The sequence below is a fragment of the Mytilus edulis genome, chromosome 1, assembly GCF_963676685.1.
Source record: "Mytilus edulis chromosome 1, xbMytEdul2.2, whole genome shotgun sequence".
Taxonomy (NCBI): Eukaryota; Metazoa; Mollusca; class Bivalvia; order Mytilida; family Mytilidae; genus Mytilus; species Mytilus edulis.
In genome coordinates this window covers 50,646,781-50,672,449 of record NC_092344.1, presented here as the reverse complement: position 1 = coordinate 50,672,449, position 25,669 = coordinate 50,646,781, and the positions used below count along the sequence as shown (strand labels likewise).

General features: G+C 32.2%; 3 long non-coding RNA genes across 3 annotated transcripts; 1 reads left to right on the top strand and 2 right to left on the bottom strand.

Annotated features, from left to right (window-relative positions):
* Positions 1–5,910: 5,910 nt before the first annotated feature.
* LOC139519641 (uncharacterized) lies at positions 5,911–7,759 on the top strand. The gene is made up of 2 exons (XR_011663637.1): positions 5,911–6,051; positions 7,400–7,759. It is a non-coding gene; the product is annotated as an uncharacterized lncRNA (long non-coding RNA).
* An 884-nt stretch (positions 7,760–8,643) lies between these two features.
* On the bottom strand, positions 8,644–15,334 carry LOC139484667 (uncharacterized). The gene is made up of 4 exons (XR_011655135.1): positions 15,177–15,334; positions 14,201–14,289; positions 13,563–13,762; positions 8,644–9,553 (listed from the first exon to the last, which is right to left on the bottom strand). It is a non-coding gene; the product is annotated as an uncharacterized lncRNA (long non-coding RNA).
* A 5,834-nt stretch (positions 15,335–21,168) lies between these two features.
* On the bottom strand, positions 21,169–23,915 carry LOC139484659 (uncharacterized). Its single transcript, XR_011655132.1, has 3 exons — positions 23,855–23,915; positions 22,398–22,639; positions 21,169–21,338 (listed from the first exon to the last, which is right to left on the bottom strand). It is a non-coding gene; the product is annotated as an uncharacterized lncRNA (long non-coding RNA).
* Between the last annotated feature and the right edge of the window lie 1,754 nt (positions 23,916–25,669).

Here is a 25,669-nt window from a genome sequence, read left to right as displayed (position 1 = left end):
ACGATTTCGTTCACCATCGAGTGTGAGTTTCAACAGGTAAATATGTACATTTCATTGTGTTGTATATTTCTCCGCGAACATGATAGGAGGCCTTTTTAAAGGGGATTTTCCCCAATATTTAAATCCAATTACTAACCTTAACGCATTAAATAACCATTGCAAAGGTTGTTTTAGATTGCAGTATAAAGACAATAATAGTGCATTGACTTGACATATCAGCCGAGCTATTTCCCCGTTTCGGGCCGAATCCTTATATCGTTGATATGTCAAGTCAATGCATTATTATTGTCTATATATATTTTTAGTTTCTATAGAATAACACTAGTGTACTTTATAATACTGTAGGTATTTAATACTAAATAAAGATTCTCGGTTAAAAAAAATGTAATGCTAGACGAAAGAGGGAAAACTACCATTCTGAATAGTTTAATGAAAATTGCTATTAAATAATTCGAATTTCTGTTATAATTTTAATGAAACAAAACGTTGATCCATTGATTACTTTCAAAGTGCCTTGTGTTTTTCTTACAGTGTAACGATTCATTTGGGTCTTGCTTCATGCAGTTATATTTTTATTGTAACTGGATAATGATGTTTAAAGTTTATATCTATTTCCATTAGTGAGTGTCAGTTCGCATTATAATTGAGCGGTATGGCATGTACATATTTAATTTTAAACATATCAGAAAAGAATAACCAATTAACTGTTGTCAGAAAAAAGGATACTATTACCTCATATCTTTGCGGAAAAATCATATGTTTTATGATACAAATTAATATTGCATATTTTAGGGGAGTTGTGGTTGAATATCACACCTCAAGCTGTCAGAACTGCCAACAGAAAGAACTCATCACGGTCGGCCTTTCACTTGCGCAATACTGACACCCCTCTGTGTGTTATACGAAAAAAATTATTTTAAAATAAACATAATTTTCAACGTCAATCCTAAAGAAGTATGTCTTTGCAAATAAAAGTCCAACAAAAGATATCTTAAAGTATAAACGAAAAGCATATACATTGATACTCTATGAAACAATATTGCTTCTTATTTATTGATTTGATTTTAAAAAATGTTTTTTGGTTATTTAAGTTTTTCATTTAATACATTCTATTTGAAATATAGAATTTCTAAATTGTTTTTATAAATTCGACCTTGAAAGTTAAATGCTTGTGTAATTGTGTTTTTGTCATTGGAATATTAACGCGTAGTTTTAGTTCTGTATCCAATCCATGTTTTCTGAAAAATTACCTTCTTTTTTGGAGAACATTCATGTCAGGCCAAGTTGACCTAAAAATTATGAGTGACACATATTTATGGCAAAAAGGACCATAAGTTTTACAGAAAGGAAACATTTGTTGAGTAAATTAAAAGTAACTATTTTGAAACATTTACATAATAGATATTATCAATGTTCAAATACTACATTTTGTCGATGATGTATCAATTCATGACACAAAATATCTTGCCACACATGAAAAAAGCAAAGGGATAGTCCTCATATTGATGTTCTTCATCTCAAAGTCACACCGGACCTTCGGTGGCCTACTGATCGATCACTTGAGATTGAGCGTTTGAAACCAGATCGGGCAGATTATTTCGACTGAAATTGGAATTGAACTACAAAATGTCGTTCATATTCACGGAGTAAATAGTGTTCACTCGAATAACATATCGTAAAGTCAAACCTCATGATTCCTAAAAAATACAAACATGTAACTTGTAGTTCAGTCAAACCTCCAAATTTCAAGGAGTTATTAATTTACCAATAACTTATTTTATACCATATATATCTTGGTGGGCCTTAACTGAAGCATTGGAAAACAAGCAACCGATGGTTGTAAAAGTAAATGCAGTTTAAAACAATATATTGGGAAAAAACTAATATGTTATAATTGATTGCGAAACACTGTACACTCTTCAGAAAAAACAGTAAATTAAATAATGTATATCTCTACTTAGCAAAATCTTCGTCATGACTAAACGAAATGTGTATCAGTTAATCCTACCTTTATTTCATTCAGCATATTTTTTATTTTTTGTTTTCCGGGGTTTTTTTTACGCCATTTTTAAGCACCGTTTTTTGGCTATGTCGTGGCGGCAATAATTTATTAATGGAGTGCCGGAGTGCTCGGAGGAAACCACCGAATGTCGATATGAAAACTGACAATCCTAGTCAATTAAGATTGGAGTCGAGTGAACCCGCACGAGCGGATTTTGAACTCACAACCTCAGTGTTGACTGGTTAGTGATTACAGTAGTAATTGTAACTACTAGGACCACTCGGCCATCGAGTCCCCCGCATTATTTTTTAAAGATATTAAAAGTTAAATCACAAAAACTCCGAAGAAAATTGAAAACGGAAAGTCCCTAATCATATGACAAAAACTCAAACATATCAAACTAATGGATAACAACAGGCATTTTCTTATATAAATGGTGAATTAAACCTTGTTTTATAGTATCTAAACCTCTCACTTGTATGAAAGATGCATCAAATTAAACCATTTATATATGACGGAATATTGATCTTGGTGGTAAAAAAGAAATAAAAAAAAGTATCATATTTTACATTCTATTGTCCTGTCGAAGGATATCTTTTGTGAATCTGTTATATAATTATTTTCATCAATTCTGCTATTTATATCGGAGAACGTTATGGATATATGTTGTGCGTAAAAAAATATTTCACCATGTTTATTTTTAAAATATCATTAAATCAGCCAAAATCCTACAACTTGATATATAAAATTGTTTTTTCCGTCTCAGGTTATCATAAATAGAGAGAAATTATATCTTAGAAATTTCAGACAAAGACTTTTTTTGTGGTATGCCATGATGGAGTTTCAGATTAAATTCAAAGAATTATTTAGTCTACAACATAAGAATAGTATTTGTAAAATATCACTTTAAATGTTTAAAGAGTTAGAAATTACTTTAGATAACATCTAGATAGTGTAATTTTAGAATTGAGGAAACATCTGCTTATAAACCGACCTGAAAAAATCAGTTTCATACCTATCGGGTGTTGCAATGTTGCAATGATATATTGATCATTGAACATGCAAGTCATTTATTAAACACATACAGTGTGACGTTACGTCACAAAACTCTTTGTAAAAGAGTTTGTGTCGTTCAGTTGTCTTTCAGACTTTGCCAGTGAATGTGAAAATTAATACATTGAAATAAATTAAAATATTTTGTGTCAGAACAATTTTCTTATTTTTTCCCTTTTACAGTTGTTGATGTGAAGCTAAATCATTTTTAATTCTTAAATTATAAAAACATAATTAACATCAGTATTGAATGGTTTATACATAATTAAAGATTTTATGAAATAATGTGGTTTATGTTTTTATACTTATAAGTCTTTTTCTAGATTTCTATTTTATTTGATATACAGTTATTTCAAAATCATTTCCTTTCGTATTTTACCATTATTATTGTTTTTAATTCTCGAATCAGTAAAACAATACCATTAGCCATCTGAGTAATCACCAACTATTATGTGAAATGGCTCAAGTTATATGTTGAGGCTGTTTTCTGATATAAAAACAAATGCTGTGGAATTGGATAAACACACCGAAAAAAAAATCAAATGGCCTTGATCATTTAACAAGTATTTAATATACAAAAGTGAAAGTTAAAATGTTGCATCGAAATATTTATTCAAGAGCACAATATTAAGTACGAGCTACTGGTTCATGGAGATCCTAACGATTAGAAAAATATATTTTCAGATATTACAAGGAAAATGTAAAGTGATAAAAATAGCATGAGATAATGTTTTTGTCTTTAAGATAAAATGACTAACTGTAAATGCATTTGCAAATCGAGAATACTTTATTTCGCCGACAAGCATACGCTTTATTTTAGTGATCTAAGAAGAAATATGCTTCATGTCATTTTCCATTCAATGCATCAAATCTTACAGTAGAACCTGGGTCCACGTGTAGCCAATTTTCCGGTGAACCCCTCTGTTGTGCGTTTACCAAAATACAGTTGCTGTGTACCGGCATTCCATACCCAACGCAGTGAACGGAAGACACTACCTCGCTATCCTGAATGCAGCTGATGTCGGGAGATATGTTTAGTTTGTTTTATATTTTCCTTTTTTTAATCATACCTCTCTTTAAAACTGAGACCGATGCATTCTCTCATCGTTTGTTTCGGAACGTACATATCATATTGGGATATAGGTAATTCATTGTAATATACGATTAAGATGTAGTTTGATTGCATAAGAGACTACTCAGGAAAACATTAAATATGACACAAAAGGCTAGAAACTATAGGTCATCGTATAGCACAATCAACATTGTCCAAAACTCATACCAAATAGAAAGCTATCAAAAGCCCCAAAATGCCAAATGATAGACATTTTAAACGAAAAAAAATATCAGAATTAATCTAAAGTCATAAGATATTTCAATTTTAAAACTAGAATAGTCGATTTTTTTTGTTCGTTGCAAACACGTTTACTAAGTTCTAAATGTCCATAAGTATGAGGTCCTTGGTAGCATGAAATTCTAAGTAGTTCAAATGTAATGCTTGATAGTCTTCATAGAATATAATTTCCACTTTAATGTAGGTCAATGGTTCTATTAAAGCACTCGGGCTCTCTCCGTCATGAAAACATGCACAAACTTAATAAAATTGTAGCAGTAAGCTACAACATGGCAGAAAACCCCTATTCCAGCACATTGCCGTCAAAGTTCCGAATTCACTCATAATTAATTATAGTAGGTACAATTTAATTGCGACGGGCAACTAGCTATGAACACTTGGAACCCCTTTTCATTATTTGTTTTTGCTGTCCACTGGTTTCACTCATTTCTAAACATTTTCTTTCCCAAATCATGTTATTTTTTAGAAGATGCAAAGTTTCACAATGATAACACTTATTGATAATTTTAAAACTTTGACAGTGCAGAGTTGCCTAAATATCTTTCTTTGTTCTATCTATTACAAAATAAATATTAAATCGAAATGTATTTTTATTACGTCCCGTACACTTTGTATGATAAACTAATTAAGGCAGAATATACCATAGCATATAATTACTTGTATACATATCGGACACAGACATTTATCTATTTAATATGTTTTTATTGATAAACATCGATAAAGGAGAATGTACAGAACAATTACCAACATAAAATGACATATTGGAAATTAATCAAACTGTTTAGAATTATTCTTTATTTATTGATCATATCACAACATTGCGTGTCATGTGTGCCTACGTGGACACTTTTCAAACCAGAAATTTTTCGTGAAATCATATAACAGGTGCACAAGGTCAGCAGCTGCAACAGTCTGTACATATACCTCAATGCAAAAAATGTCACGCAAGGTCTTTAGTTGACACCAATACAAGATGATGCGAGGACTATTCTACATTTGTTTCTTTTGTATCTTTGTTTTTTCTGTTGCTGATTATTGCGGTAAGCATTGAAGAAATTTCTATTGTTCTTTAATGGCATATTTTTGATAAACGAGCAATATTTTAAATGAATTAACGAATTCTGCATTTGAAAATGCCTGTACCAAGTCAGGAGTATGATAGTTAGTGTTCGTTTTTTATGTGTTTTGTCATTTGATTTTGCCATGTGATTAGGGAATTTCCGATTTAATTTCCCTACGAGTTCAGTATTTTTTTTTATTTTTTTTATATATATATATATATATATGGATATTTAAACTAAATAATTGATTTCAATTCAATTCTTTTTAGATAATTAAGATTGTTAAATTTCACAGAAAAACTTACGTCCGACAATTTTATTCAGCATATAAGAAATTAATAAGTAAATGAATGTTCAGCTTTATTTTGGAATTCTATGTATGCCATAAAAGTTTTGTAAGGCGTTAGCTTTAAATATACAAAATGATACCGATAATAGCAAAAGAAACGAAAAACATACATCTTACTTCATATGTATTAATTCATGATTGATAATTGCAGGTTAAACAGTGAGCATTCAAGAAGATATTCTCCATGCATTGGTCAGCATGCAAAGACCCTCGTGTGGAGGAAACACTAAATTTAGTACGTCTTGAATATTTCATAACATAACATGAAGATAAAGATGTTTGAATAAACTAATTAAAAATTTGCCACAAGCAAACATATTTAACCCCGCAACATTCTGTGTGTTCCTGTCCCAAATTCATGAAATTCATGAAATTAGGAGCCTGTCTTTCCGTGATCGCCATGTGTTACTGTTTATAAATTTGTTTTTAGTTCATTGTTTGATACATGAATTCAGTCCGTTAGTTTTCACTTTTTAATTGTTTTACATTTTCGTAATGCGTTTTGCTCATTTTACTGTCACAGTTATTCGTAGTGCATTTCTTTGAGACAATAAATGAAAATTTAAAAATCCAACCTGCGCTTTCTCAATAATATTTTTACAGTGTGCTGAACTACTTTTGGAACAAATTATATAAAAATTCAATAAAACTTCATCAGCTCTAACTTATAATATTGACAATTTTATGTTAAGGGGGTCTTAAAATCGTTTGACAACTTCCAAAATGCAAGTTTTTAACCTTCTTCAGCTGGACCAAATCACCACTCTACTTAGAAATGCATGACCCAATTTAAAAAAAAATATAAAAATATAATTCAATCCCCCTATAGTTACTTGCTATGTGAGGCATAAAATATGAAGAGAGGACATACAAAAATGGCACGTATCACACTGTCCACACTAGGGACTATATTCGTGGAAAACGAAAATCAAATGACGATAACTGTGTTCCCGGACTTAATAGTTATTTATTGATAAGTTATTGGTCTCTGGTAGAGATTTGTCTCATTTGCAATCATACCACGTCTTATTTTGACAGCATGTCAAAAGTCTCGAATAAAATGATGGTTTCTTGCAATAATTTTTTACAACTTTGTATTCATTTTATTTTTGTCTATTGGCCCTTTAGCAATGCTTGAAATTTTATACGGGTCAAAGATTTAAAACTTACTTAAATATCGAACAGAAAGTCCGGTACCGCGTGTTTCGAGAGTTTAAACAATCATTTATATCATGTTGCAAAGCAAAAATTCTGTCTCAATCTAGCGGACCTATTACATTTGACTGTCGAAATTTACTTCAATAAGGCAACTTAGTAATACTTATTTGTTTAAAAAATTCAAAACATTCGTGAAAAAGTTACCACTTGAAGTCAGCAATAAAACTATGAATGAGTCGAATCACAGTAGTGCTGGATTGTATTTCCCACATTCCTGTCCTCTTAATAGAAGTTTAACATTTACAAATATGTGTTTTTAAAAGAAAAAAATCGCAATAATTTGAAAGAATAGTGTTAATGCTTAACATAGCTATGTCAATTTTAAAATAAATGATTATGTACTTGATTTATATTGATTTTTTTAGGCCTCACCAATGTCATTGTTTGCCATGGAATATCTGTCTATCTTAGATGCACATATCCTTTTAAAATAAATATTAAAGCAGCTGTATATGGACGATTGGATAAAAGTATATGTCCTGAAGGTCCAGCAGGAACAACATCTTGTAAATTGAAAACATCTGACTCAAAGATTAAAGCACAATGCAACGGAAAAGAAATATGTCGGGTTAATGCAGACGCCAGACTGTATGGAGATCCATGTTTTGGCATCTTCAAATATCTTGATGTAAAATACACGTGTTCTTAATCTCAATAACGCAATACAGTCTTTACTATGTTTAATTTGTTATTTTATTGAAATAAATAAATTACTTGATGAAGTATATGTTGTATTGTTTTAAATTGATGGGAGGTACATGTAGGTGTAATTGAAAGGACAAATTATAAAACTGTATCCAACAATCAAAGTTCCTGAAAACAAACAAAATCCTGAATATAACACGAAATTTACAAATAAAATTAAAAACAAGTTATTTTGAAAGTCTTTATTTCTATATAATATTTCAAAAACACTACATATATATAACAGAAAGTCTTGAATAAAATACAGTATGTTGTTCTGAAAAGAAACAGTCTGAGTATATAAAACATACGAATAGTCTACTTAAAACGAAGTTATATGTTCAACAGGAAAATCTATAAGTCAATATTAGTTATTTACAAAACTGTGTACATGTGAGTAAATTGAAAAGAACTTCATAATAACGTCAAAAGTATAGCAATCTTAAGGATGTTCTTAGGTGAAATTGAAAACATCTAGAATTTAAATTGATATAAGTCAGAAGAGCATTAATTAAGGAACAAAATAAGCTAAAATATATTTTAGCAAATGACCTTTTTAAGCTATTAAAGTCTTATATGAAAAGAAATATGAGTGTTATGGGACAAAATATTTGACCCTGCGTTGAAGGGGAAAACATAAAGAGTCCGAACATCCTTAAAAATAAACTTTTGGCTCTAAAGAGCCTGTGTCGCTCACCCTGGTCTATGTGCATATTAAACAAAGGACACAAATGGATTCATGACAAAATTGTATTTTGGTGATGGTGATGTGTTTGAAGTTCTTACTTTACTGAACGTTCTTGCTTCTTACAATTATATCTATAATGAACTTTGCCCATTAGTAACAGAGAAAAATATTTGGTAAAAATTTACATAAATTTACCAAATTAATGAAAATTGTTAAAAATTGACTATAAAGGGCAAGTTTGGATTAATGTGTCCCATTAGTTTCAGAGCAGAAGATTTTTGTAAAAGATTACTTAGATTTATGAAAAATGGTTAAAAATTGACTATAAAGGGCAATAACTCCTAAAGGGGTCAACTGACCATTTCGGTCATGTTGACTTATTTGTAAATCTAACTTTGCTGAACATTATTGCTGTTTACAGTTTATCTCTATCTATAATAATATTCAAGATAATAACCAGAAACAGCAAAATTTCCTCAAAATTACCAATTCAGGGGCAGCAACCCAACAACGGGTTGACCGATTCATCTGTAAATTTCAGGGCAGATAGATCTTGACCTGATAAACATTTTTACCCCTCTCAGATTTCCTCTAAATGCTTTGGTTTCAGAGTTATAAGCCAAAATCTTCATTTTACCCCTATGTTCTATTTTTAGCCATGGCGGCCATCTTGGTTGGTTGGCCGGGTCACCGAACACATTTTTTAAACTAGATACCCTAATGATGATTGTGGTCAAGTTTGGTTAAATTTGGCCCAGTAGTTTCAGAGGAGAAGATTTTTGTAAAAGTTAACGACGCCGGACGACGGACGACGACAGACGACGGACGACGGACGACGGACGCCGGACGCCAAGTGATGAGAAAAGCTCACTTGGCCCTGTGGGCCAGGTGAGCTAAAAAATGAATATTTATCAAAATAATTAAAGAAATTCAAAAAGAAATAAAAAAAGGAAATTGATAAGATGCAGTTTAAATGTGTTAAATTTTTCTGTTAGATTCATGTGATGTTGAAGATTTGTGTATAAAAAAATTACACACTTGAAAAATTATTAATAATATTCATTAGAAACGTCCAAGACAAAGCTCATAGAAATTAAAACAAAAATTAATGAAATCCAGAAATGTAGATGAAGTCCTCTTTGTATATCTGAAAAAGAATTAAAATATTCCAGTGTTATTTTATGTATTATGTATTTTGTAAAGAACGTTTAAACAAGGTACGGCGTGACAACTCTACGACATATCCATACATTAGATCAACAGTGAAGGTGATACACGGGTGAAAACACATTGTATATTCATAACTACTCTGAATATCAGACGACAATGTTAATTCTGATTCCGCAAATTTTTGCTCTTCCTTCACCGGGATTCGAACTCATGCTATTGGAATATTGCGGTACTGCATGCAGGGAAAACGGTACTATTTATTCTGCCTTAGGCGACAATACTAACATTTTCTAAATTTACCAGTTTTTATAATAAAAACCTGGATAAAACAGCTATGTGTGGTGTTAGTACTTTATTACTGTATTCTAAAAATTGAGATTGTTTATGTTATCCATGCCCACCGTCATTTTGCACCAAATTTATGAAATTTTGGAAGCCTTTTCGAATAATTCTCTAGAAAATATTTCAATAGGTTTTAAAATTTATATTGTAAATTTACACACTGCAGTTATTCATAGATAAATAAATAAAAATATATTGTTCCCTTACATCCAATCACAGCGCTCCTAAGTTGACTTCCTTCACCTGTCTTTGGTACACAAAAGGCCAACCTAATGCTGGGAAAATGTAATACTACCGTTTTCCCTGCAGTTCTGTTTATACCATCTGATTTTGTAAATATTGCCGGTATATTTAACGACCATTCTGTTAAAGAACAAATTCCTGGATATTTTGACAATACTGAGCTCCTTCTTATTTGTTATATTTACAAGAAATCTACTCGAAAATTTATTTGTGTTCAATTATAACCAATTGTATAAAGATGTTAATATCAGTGAAAATACACCTTCTTCATGTAATTATATTAATTCCGCATACATTTATGGACCCATTTCCCATGTTATAACAGGAGATCTTAACATCGTTCAAGACCGAGAGTTAAAATCATTCCTCAGTAAAGGACCTAAATATCGTCCTCCTTCAGTTATTAATTGGAATGAGTGTCGTAATATCATCCACGACTCACTCCGTACTTACTGTTTGAAATGGATAAAACGGGAAAAAGCTGACAAAAAATCTTTGGACTCTTTTTTCAATTCAGTAATGAACATAGTTGATATACATATTCAACATTTTAAAGAACATTTTATTATTAACAATAACCACAATAAACCTATTTCTCGTATCAAACATAAACTTAAAGAACTAGTCAAGGAATTTGTTTTTGTCCCGGCCGATAAAGCTGGTAATAATATTATTATTGTTTGGCGTAAATTTTACATTGAGGTTCTGAAAAAAGAAATTACCAATTCACCAACATTCCAACTGACTCCATTTTCAGAAACGACATCTGTAACAAACATAAACTTTTAGCTTCCGCTTTACAAGCAGAACCAAATACAATGAAAGTCCCAACTATGTATTGGCTTCCGAAGCTCCACAAAACACCTTACAAATATAGATTTATTTCGTCTTCAAGCCATTGTTCCACAACTAAATTGTCTATTCTTCTTACCAGTACACTTGGTACAATAAAAAACCTGATAATAAATTGTTCAAATAAGGCTTTCGACAATAGTGGAATTAATTACTTTTGGAGTGTCAAGAACTCGTTGGAAGTACTTGATAAATTGTATGCTTATATTGGTGATTTTGAATCTGTTCAAAGTTGAGATTGTTCTACCCTGTATACCACATTGCCTCACATTCTCATTAAGAAAAAATTCACCCACCTAATTAAATGGGCATTTAAAAAGTCAGAATGTGAATATATATTTTCAAACTCTTTTAGGTCATTTTTTAATAGTAATAAACAAAAAAAGTATGTCAATTGGACATGCTTTGATACTATATATGCCCTTGAATTTTTACTAGATAACATTTTTGTTCGCTTTGGAGATTCCGTATATCGTCAGGTTATCGTAATTCCAATGGGGACTAACTGTGCACCACTTATTGCGGACCTGTTTTTGTATTGCTATGAGTTACAATTTATGACAAAAATCAGCAAAGACCCATCGAAACAACATCTGATAAACAAATTTAATAATACTTTTAGATATTTGGATGACATTTTGGCTCTCAATAATGACGACTTCAGTATGTATACTAAAGAAATTTATCCTGTTGAACTTACTTTAAATAAAGCTAATACTAACAATGACCACTGCCCTTTCCTCGATCTTGATATCTATATCATTAACGGAAAGCTTAATACTAAAATTTATGATAAAAGAGATGATTTTTCATTTCCTATCGTTAGTTATCCATTTTTAGATGGTGACGTTCCCTTGTCACCATCTTACGGTGTTTATATATCTCCACTTGTACGATTCGCTCGTGTATGTAACAATGTTTTAGATTTTAACGAGAGAAATTTATGTATTACTGAAAAAATTATTACACCAGGGTTTTCGATATCACAAACTAGTCAAAACATTTACTAAATTTTATCATCGGTATAAGGACATCATTCGTAAATATAACTCAACATGTAGACTTCTTATACGTTTAGGTTCACATCCATTTTTTTATGGAAATATTCTTTATAAAGCACAAAAATGTCAGTATTCACCGCAGAAACTAACAAAACCTTTAAAAAGACTTATTAAGAAGGGATATAGTTACGATACTGTTGTCAGGTCATTAAAGATTGCATAATTTGGCGTTAATATTGATTCACTTATAGGGTCTTTGCATCGGAACTAAACACATTTATTCAAAAACCAGTTGTTGGCATGACACCGGTTATGTTCTTCTCATATATGTTATGATGATATGATACTAAACCCCTAACGGGAAGGATTGTGCCTGATATTCATATGATGAAATCATAATCTTTCAATCAGTTTAATTGAAGTCTGGAGCTGGCATGTCAGTTAACTGCTAGTAGTCTGTTGTTATTTATTTATAATTGTCATTTTGTTTATTTTCTTTGGTTACATCTTCTGACATCAGACTCGGACTTCTCTTGAATTGAATTTTAAATGTACGTATTGTTATGCGTTTACTTTTCTACATTGGCTAGAGTTATCAGGGGAGGGTTGAGATCTCATAAACATGTTTAACCCCGCCGCATTTTTGCGCCTGTCCCAAGTCAGGAGCCTCAGGTCTTTGTTAGTCTTGTATTATTTTAAGTTTAGTTTCTTGTGTACAATTTAGAAATTGGTATGGCGTTCATTATCACTGAACTAGTATATATTTGTTTAGGGGCCAGCTGAAGGACGCCTCCGGGTGCGGGAATTTCTCGTTACATTGAAGACCTGTTGGTGACCTCCTCAATTTTATATTTAGCTACCATGAGTGTCCGGTTCTGAATTGGTACCAGTTCGTGCTTAACTGTTTTATGATTTAAAAAATGTTAATATTCACTCCCTTGAAGTGAAACTAGGAGGTGATGCGAATATGACCCGACGTATCTGGGAATCATGGCCCTCGTTCTCTTTATTATTAGACTGAAAGAACATTGTCACAAATGGTGCACATGCTTGTCAATTAAATCTGTTACATCGACATCCTGCTATCATGTCAGATCTCATCATTCGATAATAACCTGCCGCGTCTTTAACGTGTTTTTAGTTTGATGTTATTCTTTGCATCGATCTTGTATGTAATGAAAACAATGAAAGTTCCGACGGCTGTAAAATCAAAGCTGGAGGGGTGTCCATTAGCTGTGCGGGATGGATAAATACGCACTTTTAGTTCCGGTGGGAATGAACAAGCTCCGTCCTATGCATCGTGTAGAAAGAATGTCTAGCTTATATCACTTTAAGCGACTCTAGTAACAAACTCCTCGGGGTGTCAGTAATTCAAAGAAAAAGGTATGCACAGTCATATCCAACAATATCTCATTTTCCAGTGACAGTCAAAATATTAGTCCAGTCGGTTTAGTCTTATTTTTGTCATACATACACAATTTATTTCATTCTCCAGATTTGAATTACAATCGTTCAGAGAACAGTTACAAGGAAGAAAAAAATACCCACCTTGTAGAATATTTAAGTCGTACAAGATCCGACGTGTACACATGTTAAAACATGTTGGCACCATTCAGTTCCGGGAGCACAGGGTCTAATATACGCATTTCCGAAATTGTCGCACTGAACATATTTTGTGGGGATACTGGTTGCCAGGTAAAATAATGGCGGGTCGCCTGTTGTCGCTTCACTGCACTTATTCTGAGCTCCTAAAAATAAAATTATGAACTGAGCAAAAGTTCATATTTCGAAAGCAATATACAATTCCAAAATATAAAAGTAAATTTGGTTTATCCGAAATATTAAACTTATATGTTTTGTTTCCTTTTTTATATTTGTTTTTTTGGAACTCTTTAAACGCGTAAATAATGTTGATTCATTGTTTACAAACGGGTGTTAAAATGACAGCTCACGGCAATCTGTGTCTGAATTTATATTTAGTTACGATCACAGAATCGCATTATCTAATTTTCCTCAAGTTAAGCATTTATTTGGTACATTTAGCAATCATCAATGTTAGTTGTGATTAATAAAATTAGATTTTTCAGTTCTGGAAAAAGTTGGATAAAGAACAAACCAATTCACAGAAATAAATGATGTTTAATATATTCCATGAACTAATATTTACATAACCAAAATACACTTACTTTCCGGTGTTTTGAACGCATTTCCATCCTGATTTAGAACAATCAAATCGTCTACCACGAGTTTAGCGCATGTCTGATCGGAGGTTTGACTGAAATTAAAAATATCAAACTCGAAGAGAACAAATCCATGTTATTCGAGTTTTAAGGATTTTTGCTCCTCTGTTTCAAAATAACAAGCATTTAAAATTACTGTAATAAACTGATAGTATATAAATAAAGGATCTATAAAAACAGAAATAAATGACGTATCCGAGTGCTTGTTTTCGAGATACATGCCATTGAAAATTAGGCGGGAAATAGTTCTCTTTAGATTTTTCGTGCATATATAAAATGGCTTTTAAAACTATATGAAATAAAATTATGAAAAGAAAAGTAGGGCTTAGCGGGACATATTGATACTGGCCACTAGATGGATAAAACCAGTGCATTCTAAATATCTGACAACAATCCAAAAACAAGAGGAGCGAAGTATCAGAATCACTTCGGCGCTTGTCGAAAATAGTGCATATCGTGGGCTTCATTCGCAAAAAATATCATGGGAATTAATCATTCCAGTCACCACATCTTTAGAATATGTATCGATGTTTTTAATCATTTCATTAATATCAAATTGAAAAAAATACATATCATCCATGTACCTTGAGTACACGGGCGGAGTTCAAGTCTAATTTCAAGACAGTAAGCTATTAAATAAAATTAAAGATCTTAAGAGAGAAAAAGATGGCAAATGCAGGAATTTTAATGGAACTTGTTTTGGGAAATGAATACTAAATTATTCTTAATTGAGAATATATCTGCATTGTGCAAAGCTCTGATTCCTCGCTTGGATTTGGCTATACATGTACTTTCGTTTCCTTTTTGGTATATTCACTTAATTTCAACACGTGTTTACAAATTCAATTTCACTGTGGTATATATAGGGATGTCTTACATTACTGGATGGATTGAAAGCTGACTAGAATAATGATATACATACCCTAGATTATCAACTGCAGTAAAACAAAACAAATGGATGCCAATGTGGTTTTTCGTTGGTGTCCAAGTCACGTTTACAAACCATTCTCTTTCTGACGTTCCAGATGGAAATAATTCTGATTTAATCATTCCTATGGGGGAAACAGTGTTAATTGCTGTAACGCTACAAACATATTTTTTTTAAATGAGAAACTATTTAATTAAGTATCATAAGCTTTCTATTTACGTTTGTTTTGATTGATATGCAGTTTTTCGTCGCATGCTCAATAAACACAATTTTAAGAAATTTCTGTGTTAAATAGATTTTTTAATGTTGTGTCGTCGTTCTCCTCTTATATTTAACGCGTTTCCCTCAGTTTTAGTTTGTAATCCGGATTTGGGTTTTTTTCTATCGATTTATGACTTTTGAACATCGGTTTACTACTGTTACCTTTATTTAAGAAATAATTGATGCAAGCTATACTTTATTGTAGTTTTAACATGGGTAGGCATTATATTCGTGATTATTTTTGCCCGAGCGATAGTGAGGGCTTAAATAACACGAATATAATGCCTACCCTTGTTAAAACGTCATTAATTTGTCATTAATTTGAATATCACGACCTAGGCCATGTGTAAATTTCCAACAATCTATGGCTTCCATGAATTATTTCTTAATTTAAATATACAATCGTCGGAATCTCATACCTGTGTATATAAACTAAATCAAAACTAAATTTATGGTTGTGATCACGTTCCTCGTTATTTTTATTATTTGCAAAAACCGTATTTATACTTTCGTCCTGGAGGAATATGACCGCTTAAATTTGGAGATCCTCTTATATGATAGTTCTTCAAGTGTTGCTCTTTAACCCTGGAATGGCTGGTGCCAATTTATACTCAACATAAACATGTACATGTATATACAACATGGAACCAAATGCTACAGTCTCTCAACTTGTCTTTAAGATGAAGAACCACAATTACTGACCATATAAAAACCAGAACCAGACAAATGACTTAACCTGACGCAAGTACTTCGACAAATTGATAAGGCTGTTGATAACAAAGGCTTGATATACTTTCACTTTTATTATATAATATAAGTTTTCCCTTTGGGAGTCAGTATCTCAGCTGGAAAAATTTTGATCCAGGCCCTGTCGACGACACTTGGTATAGTGGGTATCCAAGCCCCGTGGACATGGACAATCCACCAATCAACTGGAACGCAAAAGGGGATGAAGCGATGCTTCATCTCGTAGCAGGGTGCTACGAAAAGGGGTTGAATTGACATCATACAGAGTCAAGGAAAAAATACACCAAAGGATATCACTGCCATGCTGGATTATTTAATTGACAACATATTTGTTGAATTTGGAGGTTTCGTCTTCTAAGAGACTATTGGAATCCCAATGGGTACCAATTGTGCTCCTCTACTTGCAGATTTGGTTTTGTATTCATATGAAGCCGAATGTATCCAAGGGCTTATACAGAAAGGAGAAAAGAAATTAGCCCAGTCTTTTAATTTCACCTTTCGGTATATTGATGATGTACTTTCTCTTAATAATAATAGATTCAGTGATTACTTACATTTGATATATCCAAGTGAACTTGAAAAAGATACTACCGACACAGATAAATCTGCTTCATATTTAGACCTTTTTCCTCGAAAAGACTACTGATGGTAGGTTAAATACCAAAATTTATGACAAACGCGATGATTTTAATTTTCCTATAGTCAACTTTCTCCATATCTGTGTAGCAACATCACAGCGGCACCAGCATATGGAGTATATGTGTCTCAATTGTTACGTTACGCTAGAGCTAGCTCAAAGTACGTTGATTTTGTTGAACGAGGAATACAGCTTTCTCAAAAGTTGCTAAGACAGGCCTATGAATCAATCAAATTAGTCATCATTTAACGCTGATTGGCCATTATGACCAAAATGTGTCAAAAATCATATCTGATATTTTTCCTCAGTCCTAATAACCTTCCATCATAACGTATACCGAACTGAACAAAGAAATAACACGACGGGTGCCGTATACGGTGCAGAAAATGCCTACCCTTAAGCTTCCGGAGCATCTGATTTCACTCCGGGTTTTTAGTCGAGTTCGTTTTGTTTCTTATTTATTATTTAAAACTGTTGATGTAAATGTCCTTTGATTTTGTGAGTCTTTGTTTACTCCTTGGTTTTGATTGTTATTGTCTTTGGGCTATCCGCGAAAATATGCGAAAATTTACACCCCGCGAAAAAAAACCACTACACGGTATATGTTCTAATGTTGTACTGTTACACAACTGTCCAAGGTAAGGGGGAGGTTGGGGTCCCGCTAACATGTTTAACGTCGCCACATTCTGTATGTTTGTGCCTGTCCCAATTCAGGAGCCTGTAATTCAGTGACTGTCGTTTGTTTATGTGTTACATAACTGTTTTTCATTATTTTTTTGTACATAAATTATGCCGTTAGTTTTCTCGTTTGAATTGTTTTTCATTGTCATTTCGGGGCCTCTTATAGCTGACAATATTGTATTGGCTTTGCTCATTGTTGAAGGCCGTACGGTGACCTATTATTGTTAATTTCTGTGTTATTTATATATACGCTTCCTTATCAATATGTGGTAACACTGATGATTCGGATGTCTCATTTTGATTTAATTTCAGATAAGTGTTTGTAGAAAGAGTAGTAGTATTGATATAATTGAGAATGGAAATGGGGAATGTGTCAAAGAGACAGCAACCCGACCATAGAGCAGACAATATAGTATAGTTTTTTTCAATGGTTGAATAAAGCGAACTTATAATTAAAAGTAAACCTTAAATTTCCAGTTTTCATCTTCTTAAGATCACTAAATTTCCACAATAAAAATATTTAACGCAAACGCACGGTGCGCATTTTAGAATATAAACTTAAGTTCCTACAGTTTAAAATACTTTCCTACCTCAACTTTTCCGCACCACTCCTAGCAATAATCGACTCGTTAAAGATCTTATTAACAGAAATATAATGAAGCGAACCATCTGTTATAACAACTGGTCTCGAAGCACATGGTGCGTTTAAACTAGCAACGTAAATCAAAAACTGCAACGAAACACTGCTGAAAGGAGCTGTATCAGAAGACATCTGAAAGTCTTCGATTTGCAAGGCCACAGCATACCAACCAGTGGATTTTGTTGCATTGTAGCTCAAAACACATGAACTCTTAAAAAAACATTCACATATTTGCTTTAAATATATACTTCGTTTGCTTTTCTTATTTTTATATCTGATGTAAAATTTATTAAATAACAGGTGTCTGTATTATTGCAATTCATAAATGACTTTTAGATGAAGCTTAAGGAAAATGTTCTGGTGATCCCATCAATTCAACAAAACTGAATAATAGTCGTAATTGATGTGTGAAACAGGAAAAGCAGGCACCTGGACTTTTCGACATTAAATAATAGGTTTGTTTTTTGTTGATCATATGGCTTCAATTTTTTTCAGTTTTGTATCTTAGTTTGATATTTATCTAGATGCTATCATACTGAAAATGAACAAAAGTTGTATTCAAAGCCAATGTAAAATGACTTCGCCATTGAAGCGTTTTCGTGTATATTTCTACCTCATTTAGAATAAAATTGAATTTCATTTGTAAGTGTGATCATATCTTACCTCATTTAAATAGGAACCACTTAGTGTCTCACAAACACCACCGCATTCGTCGTTTAGAGTTCGTGTAGACCACCGACACTTTACAATATCACCATCATCATCAAACACTGTAAAATTCATTTACTAATATCATGTATCTCATGGTTTTTTTAAAACATCGTTCGGGTTATTTGCTTACAGGTTAATGATACTTTGCTTAATGTCAAAAGTGTATCTAGCCCTCGTATATTTTATTTTATTAAAATCCAATGAGGAGTGTTCTATACATTTCGGTTTTATCTAATAAGAGCAAAATAGATTAAAATTTATCCTGCTGAACTTACTTTAAATAAAGCTAATACTAATGACCACTGTCCTTTCCTTGATCTTGATATCTATATCACTAACGGAAAGCTGAATACTAAAATTTATGATAAAAGAGATGATTTTTCATTTCCTATCATTAATTATCCATTTTTAGATGGTGACGTTCCCTTGTCACCATCTTACGTTGTTTATATATCTCAACTTGTACGATTCGCTCGTGTATGTAAAATGTTTTAAATTTTAACGAGAGAAATTTATGTATTACTGAAAAATTATTACACCAGGGTTTTCGATATCACAAACTAGTCAAAACATTTACTAAATTTTATCATCGGTATAAGGACATCATTCGTAAATATAGCTCAACATGCAGACTTCTTATACGTTCAGGTATTTCACATCCAATTTTTTATGGAAATATTCTTTATAAAGCACAAAGGTGTCAGTATTCACCTCAAAAACTAACAAAACCTTTGAATAGACTTATTAAGAAGGGATATAGTTACGATACTGTTGTAAGGTCATTACAGATTGCATATTTTGGCGTAAATATTGATTCACTGATAAGGTCTTTGCATCGGAACTAAACACATTTATTTAAAAACCAGTTGTTGGCATGACACGGGTTATGTTCTTCTCATATATGTTATGATGGTATGATACTAAACCCCTAACGGGAAGGATTGTGCCTGATGTTCATATGATGAAATCATAATCTTTCAGTCAGTTTAATTGAAGTCTGGAGCTGGCATGTCAGTTAACTGCTAGTAGTCTGTTGTTATTTATGTATTATTGTCATTTTGTTTATTTTCTTTGGCTACATCTTCTGACATTAGACTCGGACATCTCTTGGACTGAATTTTAATGTGCGTATTGTTATGCGTTTACTTTTCTAAATTGGCTAGAGGTATAGGGGGAGGGTTGAGATCTCACAAACATATTTAACACTGCCGCATTTTTGCGCCTGTCCCAAGTCAGGAGCCTCTGGCCTTTGTTAGTATTGTATTATTTTAATTTTAGTTTCTTGTGTACAATTTGGAAATTAGTATGGCGTTCATTATCACTGAACTAGTATATATTTGTTTAGGGGCCAGCTGAAGGACGCCTCCGGGTGCGGAAATTTCTCGCTACATTGAAGACCTGTTGGTGACCTTCTGCTGTTGTTTTTTTCTATAGTCGGGTTGTTGTCTTTTTGGCACATTCCCCATTTCCATTCTCAATTTTAAGTACAAGATTGGAGTATTAAAACTTTAACAAAACGTTCTTGTGCATTAACTAAATGTTTATGTTCAATTTTCACTACGCAATACGGAATCATTTTATAAGTTTTGTTATTCCTAAAATATAAGAAGAGGCTAACATATACATTATTACGGTATTTTTCTTTACATCATGAAATGTTGTAGTTAGCCTTGTAAGAACTTCATTTGAATAAAGAAAACATTTATGAATTTCGCAATTTTTCCTACAACGAGATAATCACCTACAAAATCAACAAACGTAAAAGTCATAGTAAGATAATTTGGTCACTTCAAAGTGCGACTTCTTGAATCATTATCCTCAAAATGAGTTTGAACACATTTTATTACTGCCTCAAACAAATGTTATAGATTAGGACATGTAATTACTTTGAACACATGTTATTGCTATGAACACATGTTTCTGTTGTTGTACGATACAAAATTTATAACGACTCATATTCAGGTAAATTTCAGTTGGACTCAACAAAAAACGAACAACATACATCTATGAGTCTTGACGGCGTCACGCTGTTAAATTTGGTTTTCATGATTTTTGATGCAGCACTCACACACTTTTTTTTTACATTTTGTAATTTGTTTAGATATCTCTAGCTGGTGTCTTCCTATTGTTTTATCCGTTTTGTGGCGATTTTTGAAGTATAGTCATTGCACTTATACCTCTATTTCAGAACTTTCACAGGTAAGTTGGTCGTGTCGTTTGAAATTTGTATATGTTATATCGAGTTGAGTATACACTTTTTAAATACAAATGAAATACCTCAGAATATATTAATTGTAACTTACCGGGTATTTTAAGTGTATAGTCACATCCATAACTGAATCTTACGACAGGTTGCATGGCAGAGATTGGAGAAGAATTTATTTTTCCAGTGTCTTGTCTTGCGGTCAGATTTGCTGTCGTCCGCATCCTCCAGTCTGAACCGCCTTCAGCTAGAGATATCCAACAACAGCTTGAAACACTTCAGAAAATAAATTACACTCTTTTAGGACTGTACTTATAATTATGTATTCCTTAAAAGAATCATTATTTATATAAATGGAACATCCATAATTTATTCAAACTCTTTGAATACCATCAGTTACTCATTGCTTTCGAGACCATTTTAATCAAGTTTTAAGTTCAAGTTTGAATTGGTTATTGCGTAATCACAAATGCAACTGCGTAATTTATCTTTTTGATCATTTACTGTTATTGACCAGACCGTTGCTTAGTCATTAAAGGTATAAGAGTCTAATTAACTTATAAGTTTAATGGTTAAACGTGTCGTCAAAAATTCCAATCAAATACTAGTGACAAGACCAGACAAATATTTTATTTCTTCAGACACAAACCTGTACAAGAGGTCAAAACATGATAAAGTATACATATAAATCGACAGCAGTGTAGTGTATAATAGCATGTGATTTTCATGACTTATACATTATATATTACCTATTGAGTTCAAGGGGTTACATTTGTACAGATATTTCCTAATTTTTCAGTGAGTGTGAGTACATAAATATATATATGTAAAAATAGTATATATTTTAATGGTCATTATTTTGGATTAATAATTTCTAAGACTGATGCCTTCTTATCCAATAGTCACAAACTTTACCTAGTTAAAATCTGCTGATCTTCAATTAATAGGCTTGTAAAGGGATTTAATCAATGACGCAAAATATTTGGTCTCAATATTTATATTTCAAGCATTGATATCTTAATGAATTTGCCCTATATATGTCTGTAATCAAACAAATGTTTACGATCTTTTAATTTTCCCGACTTTCTCAAGTAGAAAAAAAAACGAGACAATAGATTGTCGCGAATACGATTAACTTGGATATTTCCTTATTGAACTACATCAGATTCATTTTAAAAATTGCGTAGCCCAGACGCTGCAAATTGGGCCAGAAATGGCTAAACGCGAAATAAAATATCTACGAAAATAAGTTAGTAAACAGTAAACAGTATTTAATTGGTCCTCTCAATTGTATTTTCCCATTTCCCTCCTTTTTCGTTAAAGGCAAATACATACCCAAAAGTATAGAGGTTGTTACTTGAAGATGGCAGATTAAATTTTACGCTGTTGGCTCCCGATGTCCAATCTTCAGTGGCGCTAAAATCAGTACAGTAAAAATTCATTCTAGAATTATCACTGCATCCTTCTATGCACTGTATCGTTTCCTCACTATATTGCAATATTCCGTTCCTTACTGTGTTTGCATCGCACCTGTATCCATAACTTGCACGGTAGGCAATTCTATAGTTAATCTCAATCTGAAATATGAATACAGGTCTATTGAACACAAAAGTAAATTAACAGCAACCCCATCTACAATATAAAAAAAACAAGAGAAATATTGAGGTCAATATTCTGTCTTCAACAAAAGACTATAATCTCGCCGTACATACCAATATTAAAATTGTGTACGCCAGAGTCCACTTAAAATTCATCAGTGTCGCTCGCATCAAAATATTTCAATTGACCAAAATTAAGGCTCAACTATTTTTGTCTCTGCTGTACCGATCTCTGAATCGAATCGCCACAATTCTGTAAACGTTGTGAATAAATTTAACAGGTTCATTCAAAGATCTGCCATCAAATGACATTAAGATGCATTAAAAAAAATCACTGACAAAACTTCTGACTTTGAAAATCTCTCATCGACATTAGCCGTGGATCAAATACTTTTTAATATCTTGCTAGTAAATGTTAGAAAACAATAAATGAAACAGTATTAAAGAAAGTTCAGTCGTGTTAACCTAATTAAAACCAATTATCTACAATTATCTGCAGATAATAGTTATATCTTTTGATTTTCATCGGAGCCTAGGAGACGAGGTTTAAAATTGCACTTAGTTTCAGTAATGAGTGAAAAACTAACATTTTACAACGAGACAAGTGCTGTCATGTCGTTGCACAAAGTTTGCCTATTTGACTTTTTTTTAAAGAAATTTAAAGAATGTCATGCTCATGATCAACCGTATACGCAATACGGAAACTTTTGTAGATGTAAAAAAAACAATCGCTACAGAAGGTTTCCACAAATCCTCCCCGTTTGCTGCTGTTATTAAATTTTGTAAGCCCCCACCTCCACCCCCCCCCCCAAAAAACCACCACAATCAACTTAAAAACATGGAAAACTGCTTCTTACATACAAATTGTCCTCTACATCGACAAATAAAAAACATTTAAAAATGTTTGTACAGACCATCGCACTTCAGCGTGACCACCATCGCACCTCAGCGTTACTATCAACAAGATACAATGTAACGTCACAATACCACCATCGCACTTCAGCGTGATGAAAAACGCACTTACGCGTCAAACCATCCCACATCAGCGTGATCATCGCGGTTCGGAGTACAATCGCGGTTCCGAGTCCTACATTTATATTAAGTATTTATAAAAAAAAAATATAAAATTATTCGGTTTTTTTTCTACAAAACAACACATTGTTTACAAGTGCTATGTAATGTCGAATCTCTTACCTGATTATTTTTTGTCGGCTTCCATGATATAGTGCCTCCACGAAAATGGCTGCTCTCTACTAAGTATAGTAAACAAGTAAACAAAAATTTCGTAGTAAAATGCATTATGGTGAAATTTTTATATATTTCATTTAGTGTGACAAACTTGCATTAATGTATCGGTGGTACACGTCAGTTGTTTTATATATTTTTGTATCAATACATACTGACATATCGCCAAATTGATTGGTTGATAAATCAATCACATGTTAATTTTATAATAGCAGGGGTGGTCCGTTCTAAAGTATCTTATTTTATGAGAATACTTATTTTATTTCGATACTATGCGAATAAAAGTATGTTATATGTTCGTCAAAAGAAATACTCTGTTCCATTATGCATAACAGAAGTAATTTACTGTACAGTGTGCAAATGATTACTAATGAATACTAACGATTATTAATGTTTACTAACGATTTACTAACGATTACTAATGTTAACTAACGATTTACTAATGATTACTTATTGTTTTACTCCAAATATAATATTTATACGATAACGATAACTTGTTATTATAATTTTAGCTAGAATGGACATGTATTGCACCGGTTGTTTTTTTTTTTAATTTTGTGAATAATATCTCTTATTTCAAATCACCTGGATACATGAAGCCTCATTAGTCCGGGGCAGCTGACAGCGTGGTCCTTAATTTTCTTTTGCATGTCCCTTTTATCGCAGGAAATACAAATGGGTTAAACAATCAAACTCCGAAACAGTGGTGACGTTGCTTCGCTAAACTTGACTTTAAAGTAACGAGGACGTAACCGCTGTTTCGGAGTTTGTTAAACAATAAACTCGACATAATATATTAAATATATTTTACACTCTTTGAAAATTGTTATGTAAGATTATCCTTTTAAAATAAAATTATAGAAATATAAATACCTTTAACTTTTATTTTTCTTTCCAACCATTTGCACTGTTTAAAGTTACAATCTTATATCATGCAAATGAATTACTACTCATTAGTCATTATGAAATCTTTTGTATAAATTGTGCGTTATGTTAAATGCCTTTAAGATATTGACTTCGACAGGACAGTTAGATACTTAACACTTCGATAAAGAACTACTTATATTGTGAAAAAAAAATGTGTGTACACTTATAAAGAAATACAATATGTGATGAGTAAAAAACTAATACAAAAAATGAACAATAATGTTGTATGCAATATACATATGTATAAAATATAAAGTTTGAAATTAACTTATAAACAAAGAAAATAACGGCGAATGCACTAGTTGAAAGTGTAAATAAAAATGTATGTATACCTACATGCCATTCTATATCGTTGATACCAAATATGTTCTCTTCACGAATGCCATTTTTTAACGTTTGGTAATTTTACTATAAAGTTTATCCAATGCAGTGACTGCATATGAAATGGAAAATAAAACCTATGTTCTTTACTTTTTTTTTTTACAAAGACTTATTTCGTCAGAAAAAATACAATGATTAAAATATCTAATCAAAAACCTTTGATGCAATAAAATGTATTTGATAAACTACATGTAATGGATGAAGGCAATTGGATATGCAAATACAATCTAAATTAAGGAATCAGCCCCATTGAAGAAGGGCCCTTAGTAATCAAACAATTTTGGAGCACATCAAATCCAGAATAACAAAATATACGATATGGAAGAAAATATATTCCTCTTATAGTTGATGTATTTCCTACGAGGGAAAAACATAATATCTTGAGGGACCGACACAATATCTTGAGGGAACGACATGATATCTTGAGGGAACGACATATCATCTTGAGGGAACGAG